This window comes from Lepisosteus platostomus, chromosome 5 (assembly GCF_059453375.1).
Source record: "Lepisosteus platostomus isolate fLepPlt1 chromosome 5, fLepPlt1.hap1, whole genome shotgun sequence".
Taxonomy (NCBI): Eukaryota; Metazoa; Chordata; class Actinopteri; order Semionotiformes; family Lepisosteidae; genus Lepisosteus; species Lepisosteus platostomus.
Window position 1 is genome coordinate 23015039 of NC_142615.1, and position 20022 is coordinate 23035060.

Sequence of the window (20022 nt, forward strand, 5' to 3'; positions counted from 1 at the left end):
GGTGTCCTGTCCAGGGTGTGTGAGTGAGTGTGTGTGTGTCCTGTGATGGACAGATGGTACCCAGCCTGGACACCCATGAGACACTGGCTTCCTCAGAAGACTCTCACGGAGGGCACACTGTCCCTAACCCGGGTCCAGAAGAAACTACAGTGATCTATAATTCCTGCGCCTCGGAAGGGGTTATGACGTCTATGTCCGGCGCCCGCGCCCGCGGACCGGCGGTTCGGCGTCGCGCTCCGCAGCTCGAGCTTCGGTGCGAGGCAGGGCGGGAGGGAGTCGATGTGGCCTCGGCGCCATCTTTGCTGGTGAGTCAATTGTGACCGTTGCGGTACAATAAACCATCAATAAACCTTTTCCCACCCCGACCAGTATTTCTGTCGCGGCCCACGTCCCTTACAATTGACAAACTATAAAAAAACAGTAGCCCTTCGCAACATTACACGCCATTTTTTTTTATTTTAAACGTCCGTTAGATACGCAGGTGGCTCGATACCTGTCTTAACCTCGCCGGCGTCTTTATACCGGCAAGTGAATTTTATTTGGGGTCCCTCAGAATTGTGACAGAAATGTCAGTGAACCAAAATAAAAAACGAAACTTTTTTTTTAAAAGGCGGTGAATGGATTTTATGAGTAAGCGTGTAGCAACTAACGTAAGGAAAAAAAAGTTGTCTTTCCCTACGAAGACGTTTTGGTACAGGACTTTCTTTAAATATCAGTTGGGCATAGCGTTTTACAAAAAGTTGAGGATGATCTTGGAGATAATTGCAAAGGAAAATTGAGATAACTACCAAAACATTACGTGTGAAACGACAGGACAGAACTTTGAACCCACAAAGAAACAAAGGTATGAAATATTGCCTCGTCATGGGGGGTTGATAATTGTAATAAGTGTTCCTAATTTTCGGAAAGAAATGTATATTATGGGAGTCACACGTGAGATTTAGTGTATATACGTTTCATATTGTGCATATATACGGGGTTAAAAAGTGGAATGAGTATGATTATAAACTCGTGTGTCCTATGATCAGATAATTTTTGAACAAGCTTTGATTAGACAGGTGAAAAACAACACCAGATCCTTTTTTTAAATATATTCTCACGTCTGAATATCAGCTTCTCCCCTCTGACCAACATTTCAGGGCTCCCAGATGTAGATCCCAAATTGAAACAAATATTCATTTGTTACCCTTATTAAAACAGTTAATAGAAATGTGTGACCAGGGTAAATAAAGGTGGGTCAGTGTAAACTGTTTATTCTGGACCAGACTTTGTCATGTGTGATATGTCATGACTTCATATATTAAGTTTTATCTTTATATTTAGTCATACATGTGTAATAGATGCGATGTGTGTCCATAAAAAGGTTTCTCCAGGGGAAAATCAAGTTGGTTTTAAAACCGTGTTTCCTTTTTAGGGTACGTTTGCATTCCAAGTGTGGGGATTTTGCCTTTATGTCATATTTCGGATGTGAATCCGTGGTATTTTTGCCGAGACAAGTTGCCTTTCTTATACGCGGAGGGATCTGCTCGTGAGATAATAATAATAATAATAATAATAATAATAATAATAATAATAATAAACTTTATTTTATATAGCGCCTTTAAAGGTGGCTTCTCAAAGCGCTTTACAGGATGACAATAACAATAAATAAGAAGACTACAACAATAGATAAGAAAATTTCACAAGACAGGACACATTTATAATTACAACAATACAACAATAACAATAGAGGAGACCGTGGAAGATGGTATTAAGAAGAGCAGAGGTGTGAAGAATGGAACCAGTTAAGTAAAGGCTTTTCTGAAAAGGAGGGTTTTGAGTCTGGATTTGAAGGAGTTTAGAGAAGGTGACTCTCTAATATCCTTGGGCAAGGAGTTCCAGAGCTTGGGGGCATAGCAGGAGAAGGCCCTGTCGCCCATACAATGTAGACGGGCTTGGGGGACAGTAAGGAGGGCAGAATTTGAAGAGCGGAGGTTGCGAGGTGGGGAGTAGGGCGATAAAAGTTCAGATAGGTATTGAGGTGCCAAGCCATGTAAAGCCTTGTAGGTGAGCATGAGGATTTTAAAGTCTACGCGGAATTTGACCAGAAGCCAGTGCAAGGACTCCAGGATAGGAGTAATGTGAACACTTGCACTAGATCTGGTCAGGATTCTGGCTGCTGAATTTTGGACATACTGCAGCTTGTTCAGAGTAGATTTAGATACCCCAGGGAGCAGAGCATTGCAGTAGTCAATTCGAGAGAATACAAATATGTTGATCAGCTTTTCAGCCACAGTTAATGATAGCATAGGGCGTAGTCTTGCGATATTTCTAAGGTGAAAAAAAGATGTTTTGACAGTATGCTGTACATGTGGGTCGAATGTTAAGCCAGAATCGAATATAACCCCAAGGTTTTTCAATTTTGATTGGAGCTCAAGTACAGAGCCATCTACAGACAGGGTTACAGGACTGGCTTTACGGAGTTGATGGGGGGTACCAATAAGCATGACTTCAGTCTTGTCACAGTTAAGATGAAGGAAGTTTTGAGTCATCCAAATTTTTATGTCAGAGATGCAATTAGATAGAATAGAGACAGCCACATCAGTGTCGGGTTTGGTATGGATGTATATTTGAGTATCGTCAGCGTAAAAATGAAAGCTGAGGCCATGTGATCTTAAAAGCTGACCAAGTGGGAACATGTAAATGCTGAAGAGCAAGGGGCCCAGTATTGAGCCCTGAGGGACACCAGACTTGACAAGACCAATTTCAGACCTGTACCCACTGAGAGAGACAAAGTGACAGCGATCAGTGAGGTAAGACTTAAACCATTTGAGGGCAGTGTCAGAGACTCCAAACACAGTCTCGAGACGAGAAAGCAAGATGTTATGGTCAACAGTGTCAAAGGCAGCACTGAGATCAAGAAGGATGAGTATGGAAAGAGAACCAGAATCAGAAGCTATTAGGAGGTCGTTGGTGACTTTGACTAGGGCGGTTTCTGTGCTGTGAAGTTGACGGAAGCCAGATTGGAGGCGTTCGAAAAGGTTGTTTGTCATGAGGTGGTTATGTAACTGAAGTGTGACAGCACGTTCTAGAATTTTAGACAGAAAGGGTAAGTTCGAGATGGGGCGAAAGTTGTTAAGATTGTCGAGAGCCATGTTAGGCTTCTTTGGCACTGGGGTAATAGCAGCAGTTTTGAGGACCGTTGGTACAATGCCGGTGCTCAAGGATTCATGTATTATATTGAGGACAATGGGACAGAGAGAAGAGAAACAGTACTGGAATAAAGTGGTGGGAATGGAATCTAAAATAGATGTGGTGGGTAGATGTGAGATCTAACCACCACATCTATCAATAGATGTGAGATGTCCGCTCGGTCCATTTCTGAGCTCAGTATAAGGTGTAGAAAGCATGACTGTCATCATAACCCGCCTCTCACCCTGGCCCGAGCCTGAAGCACGCCCCTTAGTGCAGGGTTAGAGGTGTGGAATAATGTTGTGACTATTGCTTCATCAATAACATGCTGATTGCATGTTTCTAGATGGGTATAACAGAGATCTCAACTACTGAGGGGCCTTATTAATAATTGCTTACACTTATATAGCGCTTTTCTGGACACTCCACTCAAAGCGCTGCACTTTATTACAGAGAGGCACTGAACTTTGGGGAACGTGACATCCACCCAGTATTACTAGTAGGTTGATACATATAAATGTTCTTTTTCCCCCCGTATTATACCTCGCGAAATATAACGATGGCCAACTCCTTAAGTCGAAATTTAAACCCTTATCAGCTACAAGACAGTCCGTCAACATCGCCGCGGCCCGAAGCGCGACCTTCGGTATGACGAATCCCACTACCACCACCAATGTACAGCCCCCACCTGGTTGATGTGACGGCAGCCATAGTGTGCCAGAACGCTCCCCACACACCAGCTCTCAGTGGGGAGGAGAGCAGAGGGATGAAGCCAGTTCAGAGAGGGGGGTTATTAGGAGGCCATGATTGGTAAGGGCCAATGGGAAATTTGTCCAGGACGCCTGGGTTACACCCCTACTCTTTTCGAGAAACACCCTGGGATTGTTAATGACCACAGAGAGTTAGGACCTCGGTTTTACGTCTCATCCGAAGGACGGCGCCTGTTTACAGTATAGTGTCCCCCGTCACTATACTGGGGTATCAGACCACAGGGTGAGCGCCCCCCTTCTGTCCCACTAACACCTCTTCCACCTCTTATTAGCCAATGAAAAATGGTAGCTTCCTCAGAGACACCGCAGGAAGACAGGAGTTTGTGATGAAAGTTCGAGAGGGATGGCCACACCCTAGTTCGGTCAGACTCGGCTCTCGATATTTTAGCAATCACTCCTGACTCCTCTCCTGAAACACTGTCAATACTGCACGTGATCCCCCTCTCTCCCTCGCGTCCCTCTCCCACCCCGTCTCCACCTGTGTAGCTGCCCCCCCTGGTCACTCCTCCTCGCTGTGCAGGGGGGGACCCAGCCTCCTCGTCCTCTGGCCAGGAGCCCTCAGCCAAGCGGGTTCAGCCAGATCATCACTCCATGATCCTTTCAGTATGCTAAATTCCTGGTGTTGTTTTTTTTCTCCCCAGAAAACTGACTGTCCGCCCCACCTCTGCGCTAAGTGGACGATGAAGTCAGGTTCCAGTGTGCCTGGTGTTTACAGGTAATACTTCAGACTGGTCGGCCTCACCTCAGGGTGTCTGGGCGTTTGATATTATACAGTTGCAATGCTGAGGCCTGTGACTGTGATGCTGTAAGGCTACAGGAGTCTCTCTGGAGATCCTGAGTGATTTCCGGCGTTCGTGTGGAAACACAGCCCCACCCTCCCGCAGTGTCCAGTCCGCAGAATTTCCTGGAGACGTGGCCTAGCCGATGGGCGACCCCGCCAGCGAGAGACTAGCTGAGGCAGGACGTTCTGTACGGTTCAGTTAATTAGACGCGCACAGATGTTGAGCTCATCGTCCTTTTAATTGTGCCATCTATGCTAACTGTAGCAGAGATCGAACTATCAAGGTGACAGATCAATAATTTTAAATTAAATAGATGCATGATATTGCTAGCGCTGATGCAAGAGGCAAGTCAGAGGAACTGAACACAGAATGGATAGGAGTCGCAGTGAGTGAGAGAGGAATGAGCTAAATTATTTAAGAGGATTAAAACACTGAAGAACAGGAGACACAGTGAGAGAGAGGAAATCACAGGAAATACCTCAGTAACAAACATACTTACACACAGGACAGGAGACACAGCGAGAGAGAGGAGATCACAGAGAATCCCTCAGTAACAAACACACAGGACAGGAGACACAGCGAGAGAGAGGAGATCACAGGAAATACCTCAGTTTTAAGTGCAGACAACCGGACAGGAGACAGAGTGAGGAAGAGTAAATGAAACACAGTAGGATTGATAGGAGAGGGGTTATGAAGAGATGGGACACACAGAGATGGAGAGAAGGGAGGCAACAGTTGAACTCGCTGGCTGAGTTAATTGACGCTGCTGTTTCTTTGGCAGATGAAGTCGGGGTCCAGAGTTTCGCTGACGTGGCAGAACCGTCCCAGCTCGGTCTCCTCCCATTCCTGCAGGTCAGTGCCCCTTCAGTCAGACCCTGTGTTCGGGGAGACACACAGGGAAGTCGCACACTGTGACAAGAGGCTCCAGAGACATCGCTGAACCACAGAATAGCTCCGGAGCATTTGTGCACCTTTTGGAATTCTTCACGTATAGTGAAAGGTGAAAATAAAACCAAGAATGGGTGACGCGTCTTTACACAGAGGCGGGTGGGGAACAAGCTGCCCAGCCTTGTTGTTGATGCCGATACCCTGGCTTCCCTCCAGATACAGGTGGATTAAATCATGGGTCCAATTAATCACTAACTACCAGACAGGCTTGAAAAACCGAATGGCGTTCTCTCGTTTTTAACCTCTCTTCAGTTCTTAGAAAACCTGCATGCAGAAAAAAAAAAATTGCATTTTTTTACAACTTCCAACGGTCAGGTCTGTGGGTATTTAAATCTGACTAGAATGTGTATTGTTCAAAATCTCTTGTTCACTATCAGTGTTGTTGTTTTTAGTGTCCTTCTCATTACTCCTGTGGGTTTTATACTGTGGTAAAGAGTTAAAAAAGTCCTCACTTTGTGCTGCTCTCAGTTTGTTGACGGTGGCGTACTCCACATCCCTGTTGGGTAGTGTGATGTCTGTAGAGAACAGGATACAGGTCAATACTTATGTTTACTTATACTATACAGGATAAGACTTACATTAACACCATACTAAACAACAGGGCTCACTGTTCACACTCGTATTGACACTGTACAGACAACAGGACTCACTGTTCACACGCGTATTGACACTGTACTGAACAACAGGACTCACTGTTCACACACGTATTGACACTGTACAGACGACAGGACTCACTGTTCACGCTTGTATTCACGCTGTACACAACAGCAGGACTCACTATTATTACAAATGTTCACACTTGTGTTAAAACTGGACAGAGCAGCAAGAAGTTATCATGATGTTTTATTTCTGCTAGTTTAATAGATAGAAGTAAAAGATCCTCACTTTGTGCGGCTCGGGGTTTGTTGACTGTGGAGTATTCAACAGCAGTATCTGTCTGTGTTAATTCTGCAAAGAATAAAACACGTGTTCTCACCCGTTAACACTGTGCAGAGCAAGAAGGAATTCAATGAGTTAACACTGTACAGAACCGGACTCACTGTTCACACTCGCATTGACACTGTACTGACCAACAGGACTCGTGTCGACACCGTTCACACTCGAATCGACGCTGCTCACACTCGTGTTGACACTTGACACTCGTATCCAGTAATGATTGCCCAACCCACCACTTAGCAGAGCTCCCGGTGGTGGGGCTGTGGTCCAGGGGCTCTGCCCCGACTTCACCTCGCACTGACCTAGCAAGCCCACGCACCACAGGCGTCTCGCCCCCCCCCCGCCGCTGCCGTTTGAGCCCTGCGAGCCCTTACACGCGAGAAGGCAAAACCTACTTCCGCCCGCGGGCCCGGGATCCTGGATCACGGAGTAGTGGAATTCCTGCGTTGCCGCGGTTCCTGAAAGAGAGATAACGGTCAGGGAAGCGTCGCTGAAGACGCGCGGCAGGTAGGGATAACGGTCAGGGAGGGGGCCGTGTCGGCCACCCGCAGGCCGCAGAGGCAGCAGGTTCGGGATCGTTCCACGCGGCCGAGAGAGAGGGGAAAGAGACGCGACATTTCGACTGTGGTCTTTTCCGGCTTCACGCGCCCGAAGGAGGCTCCGCGGCCGAAACGCCGCGTCTCTTTTCCTGTCCTTCCAGCGCAGGGATAAACCTTGACCTGCTCCGCTGCGGGTGAAGACAAAGTCGGTGTCGCTGGGTTTTTAAAAAAAACCCGCAGAGCCACTTCATACTTCTGACGACGATGGAAGGGGAATATTTACAAGTCCTGTTCTAAAAGGTCTTCGGATCTCACCGTTACCAGCTGGGAGTGGGGTTTGCGCCAGACAGTTGTCGGAGTCCGTTTTCTCCAGCCGTTCTGAAACAACCCAAAACACAGGGTGTGAGACCGCAGTTGTGAAATGAGTTGAAAGCCGATCGTGGGCCGCCCGTTTGCTAACTGAACCAGGCTTGCTCAGGCCGGATCCATTAAAACCCACAAACTTCATGAATTGATACTTGAGCTTGCGTTGTCCTGTTCTGGGAGCGACCAGCTTTGACTTTGCTGGACCTTTTATTGACCATCATATCGGACTGCTCCAGTGAGAACTTAGCATTACAGATCTCTCAAGGTCAAACTCACAGAAGAGCCACAGAGACAGAGACAGGATCAGAGACACAGCGGAGAGTCAGGACAGTGAAGGAGTCCTCATGGAGGAGATCAGATACACTGAGAGAAGAGCCACAGACAGAGACAGGATCAGAGACACAGGAGAGAGTCAGGACAGTGAAGGCTTCCTCATCGAGGAGATCAGATACACAGAGAGAAGAGCCACAGACAGAGATAGGATCAGAGACACAGTGGAGAGTCAGGACAGTGAAGGAGTCCTCATGGAGGAGATCAGATACACTGAGAGAAGAGCCACAGACAGAGACAGGATCAGAGACACAGTGGAGAGTCAGGACAGTGAAGGCGTCCTCATGGAGGAGATCAGATACACTGAGAGAAGAGCCACAGACAGAGACAGGATCAGAGACACAGGGGAGAGTCAGGACAGTGAAGGAGTCCTCATGGAGGAGATCAGATACACAGAGAGAAGAGCCACAGACAGAGACAGGATCAGAGACACAGCGGAGAGTCAGGACAGTGAAGGTGTCCTCTACTTAAATTATTACATTTTACACAATTTGAGTTCATTTTAAAAAGTAAAAGGTAATGAAAGGAATGCATTTTCATAAGAAAGATAATACCGATATGCATGTGATAATCTTCCTTATATCATGTAGTGTGTCATTTGGACACTTTGTGGGCTTGAAATACAAAGAAAATCATGTTCTATGGTACAAGATAAATACAAAACTTAAGCTTTTATTTTAATTAGATTTGTTTATTAAGCATAAGCAATGATTTATTACATTAATATATGTGAAAATAATATTTAAGCATCATACGTTTAGTATATTTAGTCCCTAATGCTGAAAGAAATGATCATTTGTTTAACATGCACGGGTCTGTCTCAAAGGATGCAGTGCTCCTGAAAGGGCTCTCAAACCCTGCATTTCAGATGCCTAGCTGTATCCCTCACATGTGGCACCTCAGAATGACTTCTAACCTTACCTGTGGTGTCTTCAGTCCCTATTGCTCAATGCATGGTGTACGTACTACATACATGTGTCTTGAGAATGAGGAATGGGCCCCTGAGACAGTCATTTGCCTGTTTCACAAATGATCGTATTTTACTAGAGATTCTGTTTGCGATTCAGATGTGCATTCGGATTTATTGGTACATGCCCAGGGCAGTAAGCAGTCTGAGGATTTATTTCCAGACAGCATAGAGCAGTGAAGCAGTGAAGTAGTGCATAAAGCATAAGCAATCATTTATTACATTAATATATGTGAAAATAACATTTTAGCATCATGCGTTTGGTATATTTAGTCCCTAATGCCAAGGACTCCAGCAGTCTTACAACCACTGCCCTTTTTGCCTCGCCAGACACGATCTCTATTCTGTTGTAATCCACGATGTTCTTCAGGTGATTTATCATGTCCTTCCTCGCCTGTTGAGAGGCCATCCTGATCTCTTCTGCCGTGGCGTGCTTCATACATGCCCTCTTCAAGTGAGCAGGAAGCTGATCAAAAGTATTCAGGCACGTCTTGCACACCAGGGGAATCCTCGTGGGTTTCCTTTGAAAATAAATAATACCATCTGTGTATAGAAACAAGCTAAGACTGATTTCTTAAATTATCCTTAATTTTCTCTCTCATAGTTTGAGCATAATGATTTTATTGTATTTATATAAGAATTGCTCATTGCTCCAAAATAAATAATGGTTTCATAAAAAAGTGAACACTTACTTGGTCTCAGTCACAGACTTTCCAATAGAAGCCATTGTGGAGTTCAGCAACTGCAGGTCCTAGAAGTGGGGAAGGAATTTTAAAAGAGAAATTGAATTACAAAACAGAAGGAATGGCTGAGGGATCACTGAAATATATATATATACAAATTCCAAAGACTGAGTCCATATCTCCTTTAGGTGAGGACAGACTGGATCAAACAAAAACAACATTTGAAGTGAATTGCAAATGTATTGAGTTGTGATGCAACTGTAACTTGAACCTAACATGACTGGGGCGTGCATTTTTGAAATTGCATTTTCACAGCTGAAATACAAAATGAAGCTGATCACAGTCCAAACTCAAGGTATTGTTGTAAAACTAAATATTCAACATGTTTCTACCTGTCCCTTTTCAGCTCACTCAGAAGTCCACAGCCTGCAGCCTGGTGCCTCTCTGTCTCCCCCCTCCACACTGCTGGTCCAGTGGAGGTGCTGTTTGATCCTGCAGGATCTGTCCAGTATCGTATAGTCTTACTGAGCAGCGCAGGGCTCCCTGGCCCCAGGTACGAACAGTGAGTGTCAGTGCAGAACAGCTCTCTGACACTTCGCTCCCTCACTCCAGCTGATCAGGGCAACGATACAGTGAGGGACCTTAAGGGAAGCAGTATCAGCACTGTGATCGTCACTGTGGGTGGTAAGCAGGTCTACAGTAGGGTCACTAGAGGGCTCTATATTCTTGACAGAGTGTGTTCTTCTATCATCCTCTGTCCTGATTGTCTTTCAGCTCACAGAGACACTGTCACCCTGCAGCCTGAAGCCTCTCTGTCTGTCCCTCTGTTCACTGGAGAGCCAGTGGAGGTGCTGTTTGATCCTGCAGGAGGTGGAAACTGGACCTCAGTGTGTTCTGTCCAGAACAGCACAGCCAGCTGTGTCCCCCAGTACAGTTTTTATTTTTATTTTTGATGATTAGCCATATGTTGATTACAATATTGTACATAATGTATAATTTGAACTCAATATTTTTCAGGAGTGAATGATTGTATATTTTCAGAATAAATTTCGAAACCAAAATATTGTCCCTCGATCTCTGTCTCTCTCTCCTCCTGCTGTCTGTCTGTCCCTGCCTCTCTGTCTCTCTCTCTCTCGGTTTGTTTGTCCCTCAATCTCAATCTTTCTCTTTGCCCGCTGTCTTTCTGTGCCTTCATCTCTGTCTCTCTCTCCTTCCTTTCTGTCTGTCTCTCTGTCTGTCCTGCGTTGTCCCAGCTGGGTCTGTCTCCCCGACTCTCTGCCTTCAGCTCTGTTCGCCGATGTCCCACCAGCCCGTCTCTCTCACAGCCTGTCTCTTGACTTGCAGGAGGAAGAGGAGGTGGAGACAGCTCCTCCGGCAGGAGAGAGGAAGAAGGTCAGTGCTGGTCCCACCCTGCCTCCTGTCCTGTCTGTGGTGGAGTTTCGCCGTCTTGTCTGTCCCTGGGTCTCAGTGTCTCTCTCTCGTTCAGCCCTGTCTGTCAGTGTCTCTCTCCTCTTCCTCTCTGTCCTGTGGTGTCCAGGCAGTGTGTCTCTCTCCTCCTCCTCCTCTCTGTCCTGTGGTGTCCAGTGGGTCAGTATTAGTGGGCTACACCCAGGCTCACTCACTGTGAGTGTGATCTCAGCAGTCTCTGCTCTTGGGACACTTGACTCACCTGTCTCTCTCTTTCTCTCCCTGTGCTGTCCCTCTCCTGCCCCCTCTCTCCCTCCTCGGACTCCAGCTGGAGGAGGTCCAATCACCACTTCCTGTGGGACAGAAGAAAAAGAAGGTGGGTAATGCTCTGATCCTCTCTTTACTCCTGTCTAGTGTCCAGTCAGTGTGTCTGTATGAACCCCTCTCTCTCTCAGTGCAGTGTTCATGTACTGGAGTGTCCAGTCAGTGTGTCTGTATGAACCCCTCTCTCTCTCAGTGCAGTGTTCATGTACTGGAGTGTCCAGTCAGTGTGTCTGTATGAACCCCTCTCTCTCTCAGTGCAGTGTTCATGTCCTGGAGTGTCCAGTCAGTGTGTGTGTATGAACCCCTCTCTCTCTTAGTGCAGTGTTCATGTCCTGGAGTGTCCAGTCAGTGTGTCTATATGAACCCCTCTCTCTCTCAGTGCAGTGTTCATGTCCTGGAGTGTCCAGTCAGTGTGTCTGTATGAACCCCTCTCTCTCTCTCTCAGTGCAGTGTTCATGTACTGGAGTGTCCAGTCCGACTCTTAACGTGACTCTCCTGTCTCTGCTTCAGAAGCGCCGATGAGCCTTTTTAAAGTCCCTGAGCTGCGTGTCGGTGGAGACAGATGATCAGGACGAGCCGATGGAGGCGGCGGAGACCGTCAGTCAGGAGAGGTTGAGCGAGTGAGAGGAGGAGCAGGCTGCCGGGAAGGACAAGAAGAAGAAGAGGAGATGCAGGTGAGCAGACGGGGGGGCGCCGCCCGGTCATGTCTGTGACTCAAGGAGGAGTCTCCTCTTGCTGTTTGATGTCATGGTGACGTCTGTGTCTGTGTCCCTCACACCTGCAATAACAATATTCTTTCCAGGTTCCTTTCCTGGTTCTGTGCCTGCTAAGATCTAGACTGGACTGGACCGGACCGGACCGGAGCCGAGGGACCCCAGACTGGGCTTGACCGAAGCAGAGGGACCCCAGACTGGGCTGTACTGGAGCTGAGGGACCCCAGACTGGGCTGTACTGGAGCTGAGGGACACCAGACTGGACTGGACTGGAGCTAAGGGGCCCCAGTCTGTGCTGGACCGAAGCTGAGGGACCCCAGACTGTGCTGGACCGAAGCTGAGGGACCCCAGACTGTGCTGGACCGAAGCTGAGGGGCCCCAGACTGCGCTGGACTGAGGCTGAAGGGCCCCAGACTGGACTGAAGCTGTAGGGCCCCAGACTCATCTGGACTGAAGCTGAAGGACCCCAGACTGGACTGGACTGGAGCTGAGGGGCCCCAGTCTGGACTGGACCGAACCTGAGGGACCCCAGACTGTGCTGGACCGAAGCTGAGGGGCCCCAGCCTGGACTGGACCGAAGCTGAGGGGCCCCAGCCTGGACTGGACTGGAGCTGAGGGGCCCCAGCCTGGACTGGACCAAAGCTGAGGGACACCAGACTGGACTGGACCGAAGCTGAGGGCCCCAGTCTGGACTGGACCGAACCTGAGGGACCCCAGACTGTGCTGGACCGAACCTGCGGGACCCCAGCCTGGACTAAACTGGAGCTGAGGGGCCCCAGCCTGGACTGGACTGGAGCTGAGGGGCCCCAAACTGGACTGGACTGGAGCTGAGGGGCCCCAGACTGGACTGGACTTTTGTTAAGCATCAATAAAAATTTTTTTTTAAAAATCTGTTTAGCTTTTGGTTTTTTCCCTCCCCCCCCCCCAAGGTTTCTGCTGGGAGAGGTGTGAGTGGGGCCAGCAGGGGGCGCTCTCACCCTGCGGTCTGTGTGAGTCCTGATGCCCCAGTATAGTGACGGGGACACTGGACTGTAAACAGGCGCCGTCCTTCAGATGAGACGTCAAACCGAGGTCCTGACTCTCTGTGCTCATTAACAATCCCGGGGTGTCTCTGGAGAAGAGTAGGGGTGTTACCCCAGTGTCCTGGCCTGATTCCCCCCCTGGTCTTGACCCATCATGGCCTCCTAATCACCCCCCCTCTCTGAACTGGCTCCATCCCTCTGCTCTCCTCCCAACTGGGAGCTGCTGTGTGCTGAGCGGACTGGAGCATCATCCAGGTGGGGGCTGCACACTGGGGGGACTGGAGGGGATCACCCTGACCTGGGAAGAGCTCTGAGGGGAGAGTCCAGACTTATTAATTATTATTATTATTCGTGCTGCACTGGGCTTCAGTCCTGGCAGTGAGAGGGGGACTCTGTGATCAGTACAGATACTTATGACTGTCTAATAATACACGATAGAAATGGAAAACAGGGTAGCGCTGTAGTCTCTTCTAAACGCTTTGAACTGCCAGAAGAAGTTTTCACAACCCGGACTCATGAAGGTACAGGTCTTCTCCCATCGTCCGGAGCAAGGTGTATCGTGTCCTGGTGATTTCTCCCGTTTCGAATGGAGTTTAATGTCGCGTTTCTACTTTATTAGAGAGAGGCACTGAACTTTGGGGAACGTGACATCCACCCAGTATTACTAGTAGGTTGATAAATATAAATGTTCTTTTTCCCCCCGTATTATACCTCGCGAAATATAATATGTGTGTGTGTCCTGTGATGGACTGGTGTCCTGTCCAGGGTGTGTGTGTCTTTGTGTCCTGTGATGGACAGATGGTGCCCAGCCTGGACACCCATGAGACACTGGCTGTGATGGACTGGTATCCTGTGAAGGACTGGTGTCCTGTCCAGGGTGTGTGTGTGTCCTGTGATGGACTGGTGGATCACAATATTAATTCTCCTCCTTGATTCCCTCCTTCATCGCCAGAGTGAAAGCGGGACACGGCAGTAAAAGCTCAGCCCTGCGGGTGGTGGTCCTCTCGGCCACACGGGGGCGCTGTGGCCCCACGGGGGGGGGTTATGTTCAAGTCCCGCTGGGAATCGCACCGACGCGGCGGAGCTCGTGAACGTCCCAGACACCAAGAAAACGAGAGAGAGAAAAAAGGTCGTTTTCGGGGTTCAAGAAGCAACCCCGAGATTCAGGGAGTTTCCCCGCTGAGCTTACTCTGCCGAAAACACGCAGGTTTTATTTTTTTCCCGTGCCCCCCCCCCCACACACACAGGCCGTTTCTGTAGCGTGAAGTTGTGTTTTTTTGCGCGGCGGTCGGTGAAGGGCGAAATTTAATTTATTTTTTTCCCACGGTTTGAAACAGAAACAGCCGGGTGGTGTTGTAGAGAGGTCGACGTGCCTGGTCTTCCTCGTCTGCGAAGCCCGTTTTTTTGGGGGGGGTCGTGAGGTCCCACGCAGGGCTCGGAAAAGAAAATGGCGTCTCTTTTCCCCGCAGGACGGGGGGGACCCGTGTTTTTTGGACGTGGCGTGGCCCGAAATTTCCGCCCTTGGCCGCTAGAGGGGGGTGGAGGTTGGTCTTTCTTTGACTTGGGGGTCGGCGGGGGGGGTCTAATTTCACTGAACCAAACCCCACGGAAACCCGTGTTGGACGTGGGGGTGCTGAATGCGCCCTCGACGTGATTTTGTCTTTAAATTCAAGTGCAGCTTTTGTAACCCTTGGGCCGGAAACAGCTGGACCCGTTTCCCCTGCCTGTCCGAGGTGGCGACTACCGGGGTCGTACAGGGACACCCGGCTGGCCGCTGAGAGTTGGAAAAATAAAATGTCCACCCAAAAAAAACAACCGTGAAAAATGTCGGCCATTTTTGTTTCGCGGCCGAGCCGTGATCGCGTCGGGGGCGACGTCACGGGGGCGTCACAATGAGCCGCCTGACGTCACAGAACGGCGGATTCTAGCGGGGGGGCGGCACCGGAGCCCCGTGAGCTCAGAGGAGTGAAGAGAGAGGAGGAGGAAAGGACTATATAGCGCTTTCTAAACACGTGGTTCTTCCAAAAAAGATTCAAGGGTTACTTCGACTTCAATCAAATAATAGTTTCAGCTTCAGATTCACTCTGAAGTATCCCCGTGAAATCGGTAAGTCAGTTAAAAATGCCGCTGTCAAGAAATAACAAAATAAGTTGAGAAATAAGTTGTTTTTTTTTTTCCGTTACTCCACTCTTATGGGTGTGATCGTGCTGTAAAAAGATATTGAGAGGAGGTGCACCTCTACACAGAGAGTGGTGGGGGTGGGAAACAAGCTGCCCAGCCCTGTGGTTGAAGCCGATACCCTGGCTTCTCTCCAGACAGAGCTGGGTGAGCTCCTCCAGTCAGGACAGGAGGCTCTTCTGTACACAGAGGGGGGTGGGGGTGGGGAACAAGCCGCCCAGCTGTTTGGCTCCGCCCCCTCCCCTCCCCTCTGTGACTCTGCTTGTCTCGGCAGGACGATGGACCGACAGAGATGCCGCACGGCCGTGCGCGGTCGCAGCAGGACCCGGGCCCGGCGAGGCGTCGTAAGTCCACCCCTCCCGCCCGCCGTCCAGTGTCCAGTGTCCAGCCCTCCTCCGACTGGCCTCTCCGCCCCCAGCAGCGCTCGCTGTATTATAATAATAATAATAAACTTCACTGATAGAGCACCTTTCACACACATAGCAGCGCAAAGCGCTTGACAGACCAGGTCTCAAGGTAACACCTCCAGACGAGGAGAGACACTTCCAGTGGTGATCTTGACTGAGGACACGCCTCGGCTCAAGAGACAGGGTCGCGGGTCTGAGGAAAACCAAGCTGCAGGTCCATTATGGCCTTCAGAGAGCACAGATTTCCTCTGAACGTCCCACACTCTTCCTGGACACACTGTAGAGACTCACCTGTCCAGACTCTTACTGGACACACTGTACACACTCACCTGTCCAGACTCTTACTGGACACACTGGTCAGACTCACCTGTCCAGACTCTCACTGGGCACATTGTAGAGACTCACCTGTCCAGACTCTTACTGGACACACTGGTCAGACTCACCTGTCCAGACTCTCACTGGACACACTGTACACACTCACCTGTCCAGACTCTCACTGGACACACTGGTCAGACTCACCTGTCCAGACTCTCACTGGACACACTGGTCAGACTCACCTGTCCAGACTCTTACTGGACACACTGTACACACTCACCTGTCCAGACTTTCACTGGACACACTGTCCACACTCTCACTGGACACACTGTACACACTCACCTGTCCACACTCTCACTGGACACACTGTACACACTCACCTGTCCACACTCTCACTGGACACACTGTAGAGACTGCCCAAGGCCCCTAGTCTCGACACGACTGGGCTGGGCTGTGTGGTCAGAGCTGTCTCGGAGATGAGCAGTTTGGCGTCTTCACAGGTCACACCGGTCAGGCCGAACCCGGACTGGCAGCGGGAGAGGTCCCGGCCCAAGTCCCGGTGCTTTTCCGTAAGTCTGACCCGGTCGCCTTCCGCGAGACTGGACTGGCCGCCCTGTGGTGGGCCCGGTGCCCCACATCTACCCTACAGCTCCCCCCACTGACCCCTAAACTCCCGATACCCTACAGCTCCCCACTCTGACCCCTAAACTCCCGATACCCTACAGCTCCCCACACTGACCCCTAAACTCCCGATAACCTACAGCTCCCCCCACTGACCCCAAAACTCCCGATACCCTACAGCTCCCCACACTGACCCCTAAACTCCCGATACCCTACAGCTCCACACTCTGACCCCTAAACTCCCGATACCCTATAGCTCCCCACACTGACCCCTAAACTCCCGATACCCTACAGCTCCCCACACTGACCCCTAAACTCCCGATACCCTACAGCTCCCCACTCTGTCCCCCACAGTCCTGATGGCCGAGAGGTCTCTGCTTGCTGTAGTGATTGAGTGAGCTCTGTGGACCTGACCTCTGTCTTGTGTCCTCGTTTCCAGCGTCTCCTAGTGGTCCGGCATTTCACCAGAGCTGAAGGTGAGATCTGGGGAGGAGACAGAGCACCCCCTAACACCCCTGAGCTGGGTTACAGGGTAAGACAGCTTCTTACTGTTGGACATAGCTGTCCACACTCTTACTGGACACACTGGACGCACTCGCCTGTCCAGACTCTTACTGGCAACTGGACACACTCACCTGTCCAGACTCTTACTGTCCACACTCGCCTGTCCAGACTCTTACTGGACGCACTGGACACACTCACCTGTCCAGACTCGTACTGTCCACACTCACCTGTCCAGACTCTCACTGGACACACTGTCCACACTCACCTGTCCACACTCACTGGACACACTGTCCACTCTCACCTGTCCACACTCTTACTGGACACACTGTACACACTCACCTGTCCACACTCACTGGACACACTGTCCACTCTCACCTGTCCACACTCTTAGTGGACACACTGTACACACTCACCTGTCCAGACTCTTACTGGACACACTGTACACACTCACCTGTCCGGACTCTTACTGGACACACTGTACACACTCAGCTGTCCACACTCTCTGTGGACACACTGGACATACTCACTTGTCCACACTCACTGGACACACTGTCCACTCTCACCTGTCCACACTCTCAGTGGACACACTGTACACACTCACCTGTCCAGACTCTTACTGGACACACTGTACACACTCACCTGTCCGGACTCTTACTGGACACACTGTACACACTCACCTGTCCAGACTCTCACTGGACACACTGTCCACACTCACCTGTCCAGACGTAGTCTCTGCTCCTCATCCCCCCTGCGTTGTGTCTCCCCCTCTCCCCGCTGGACAGAATCCTGTGGTGTCTTCGTGTCTCCCCGAGCTCGTCCAGAAGCTGGAGAGGGCGGCCGAGCTGCAGCTGGAGCTCCCGGGGTCACCCGGCTCGTCCCGCTCGAGCTCGCCCAACTCGTTCCGCTCGGTGTCCCCTCCCTCCTCGCCCGAGAGCCCCCTCCGCTCACCGCCCCCGGCCCCCCCCCTCCGGTCCCCTCAGGCCCCTGCCCGCCCCGCCCCGCCGCCCCCCCTTCCTCGCCGCCATGCCCCTCGAGCCCCCCCTGCTGCCCGGGGCGGTGCCCCTGCCCCTGCCCCCGCCCGTCCTGCCCCCCATCGCCCGCCCGGCCCCGCCAGGCCCCTCCTGGGGCTCCCCGGTGGGGAGGGCAAGGAGAGAGGCTGAGATGTCTGACGAGGCAAGTGGGGCAGAGTCTGTCCGTCTATCCGTCCATCTGTCTGTGTGTCCTTCTGTCCTTCTGTCCGTCTATCCTTCAGTCCATCTGTCCATCTGTCCTTCTGTCCATCTGTCTTTCTGTCCTTTTCTGTCTTTCTGTCCATCAGTCCATATGTCCTTTTCTCTGTCTCTGTCATCTGTCCATCTGCACTTCTCTCTTTCTGTCTTTCTGTCCTTCTGTCTGAGTCTCTGTGTCTGTCCCTCTCTCCCTGTCTCTCTCCCTCTCTCTTTCCATGTCTCCCTGCTCTCTGTCTGTCCTGCATTGTCCCAGCTGGGCCTGTCTCCCTGTGTCTCTCCGTGTGTCTCCCTGCTCTCTGTCTGTCCTGCATTGTCCCAGCTGGGCCTGTCTCCCTGTGTCTCTCCGTGTGTCTCCCTGCTCTCTGTCTGTCCTGCGTTGTCCCAGCTGGGCCTGTCTCCCTGTGTCTCTCCGTGTGTCTCCCTGCTCTCTGTCTGTCCTGCGTTGTCCCAGCTGGGTCTCCCTCCCTGTGTCTCTCCGTGTGTCTCCCTGCCTGTCTCTCTGTCTGTCCTGCGTTGTCCCAGCTGGGCCTGTCTCCCTGTGTCTCTCCGTGTGTCTCCCTGCTCTCTGTCTGTCCTGCGTTGTCACAGCTGGGTCTCTCTCCCTGTGTCTCTCCGTGTGTCTCCCTGCTCTCTGTCTGTCCTGCGTTGTCCCAGCTGGGCCTGTCTCCCTGTGTCTCTCCGTGTGTCTCCCTGCTCTCTGTCTGTCCTGCATTGTCCCAGCTGGGTCTCTCTCCCTGTGTCTCCCTGTCTGTCCTCTCTGTCTTTCCTGCGTTGTCCCAGCTGGGCCTGTCTCCCCGGCTCTCTGCCTTCAGCTCTGTTCGCCGATTTCCCGCCAGCCCTTCTCTCTCTCAGCCTGTCTCTTGACTTGCAGGAGGAAGAGGAGGTGGAGACAGCTCCTTCGGCAGGAGAGAGGAAGGAGGTCAGTGCTGGTCCCACCCTGCCTCCTGTCCTGTCTGTGGTGGAGTTTCGCCGTCTTGTCTGTCCCTGGGTCTCAGTGTCTCTCTCTCTTTCAGCCCTGTCTGTCAGTGTCTCTCTCGGCCTGCTGTCTGTCTGTCCCTGCCTCTCTGTCTCTCTCTCTTTCAGCCCTGTCTGTCAGTGTCTCTCTCCTCCTCCTCTCTGTCCTCAGTGTGTCTCTCTCCTCCTCCACTCTGTCCTGTGGTGTCCAGGCAGTTTGTCTCTCTCCTCCTCCTCCTCTCTGTCCTATGGTGTCCAGTGGGTCAGTATTAGTGGGCTACACCCAGGCTCACTCACTGCGAGTGTGATCTCAGCAGAGTCTCTGTACTCTTGGGACACGTGACTCACCTGTCTCTCTCTTTCTCTCCCTGTGCTGTCCCTCTCCTGCCCCCTCTCTCCCTCCTCGGACTCCAGCTGGAGGAGGTCCAATCACCACCTCCTGTGAGACAGAAGAAAAATAAGGTGGGTAATGCTCTGATCCTCTCTTTACTCCTGTCCAGTGTCCAGTCAGTGTCCAGTCAGTGTCCAGTCAGTGTCTCTGTATGAACCACTCTCTCTCTCTCAGTGCAGTGTTCATGTACTGGAGTGCCCAGTCAGTGTGTCTGTATGAACCCCTCTCTCTCTCAGTGCAGTGTTCATGTACTGGAGTGTCCAGTCAGTCAGGGTGTCTGTGTGAACCCCTCTCTCTCTCAGTGCAGTGTTCATGTACTGGAGTGTCCATTCAGTGTATCTGTATGAACCCGTCTCTCTCTCAGTGCAGTGTTCATGTCCTGGAGTGTCTAGTCAGTGTGTCTGTATGAACCCCAGTGTCCAGTCCGACTCTTAACGTGACTCTCCTGTCTCTGCTTCAGAAGCG

At 50.8% G+C, this 20022-nt stretch overlaps 2 long non-coding RNA genes across 2 annotated transcripts; one reads left to right on the plus strand and one right to left on the minus strand.

Annotated features, from left to right (window-relative positions):
* The first annotated feature begins 218 nt into the window (after positions 1 to 218).
* On the plus strand, positions 219 to 10553 carry LOC148665058 (uncharacterized). Its single transcript, XR_015936532.1, has 4 exons — positions 219 to 305; positions 4583 to 4656; positions 5505 to 5575; positions 9899 to 10553. It is a non-coding gene; the product is annotated as an uncharacterized LOC148665058 (long non-coding RNA).
* LOC148665059 (uncharacterized) lies at positions 9000 to 9922 on the minus strand. Its single transcript, XR_015936533.1, has 2 exons — positions 9502 to 9922; positions 9000 to 9330 (listed from the first exon to the last, which is right to left on the minus strand). It is a non-coding gene; the product is annotated as an uncharacterized LOC148665059 (long non-coding RNA).
* Positions 10554 to 20022: the final 9469 nt, after the last annotated feature.